Genomic DNA, 334 nt, shown 5'->3' on the forward strand with positions numbered 1-334 from the left:
GGTGGGGGGGGGGGGGGGGGACAATTCAGTTGTCTTTTTTCTTAACTAAATTAATTTAATTTAATTTCTTACTTTCTACTTTCCTCTCTCATATCCACAGTGCTAACCTCTCTGCATCAAATTTCTAAGATAAACAACTAACCCTGTTCTCCAGTTTTCCAGGATGAAAGACTGAAATCTCTAAGTGTATTTCAATATTAGATACCAAACTTACATTCATATTTACCAACATGACCTTCATCAACACAGAAAAAAGACAGTTACTATGCATAGAAAACGTAACTCATTTATTTTATTGGGGGGGGGGGGGGGGGGGGGGAAAGGAGGGCCAGGC

General features: G+C 39.8%; 1 protein-coding gene across 1 annotated transcript in view; it reads right to left on the minus strand.

Moving 5' to 3' along the window:
• The window catches only part of LOC107061245 (cytochrome b5 isoform E), a 3361-nt gene that overhangs the window by 2031 nt on the left and 996 nt on the right, over window positions 1-334 (minus strand). The window lies entirely within an intron of this gene.

Source organism: Solanum tuberosum, unplaced genomic scaffold, assembly GCF_000226075.1.
Source record: "Solanum tuberosum cultivar DM 1-3 516 R44 unplaced genomic scaffold, SolTub_3.0 scf00126, whole genome shotgun sequence".
NCBI classification, from domain to species: domain Eukaryota; kingdom Viridiplantae; phylum Streptophyta; class Magnoliopsida; order Solanales; family Solanaceae; genus Solanum; species Solanum tuberosum.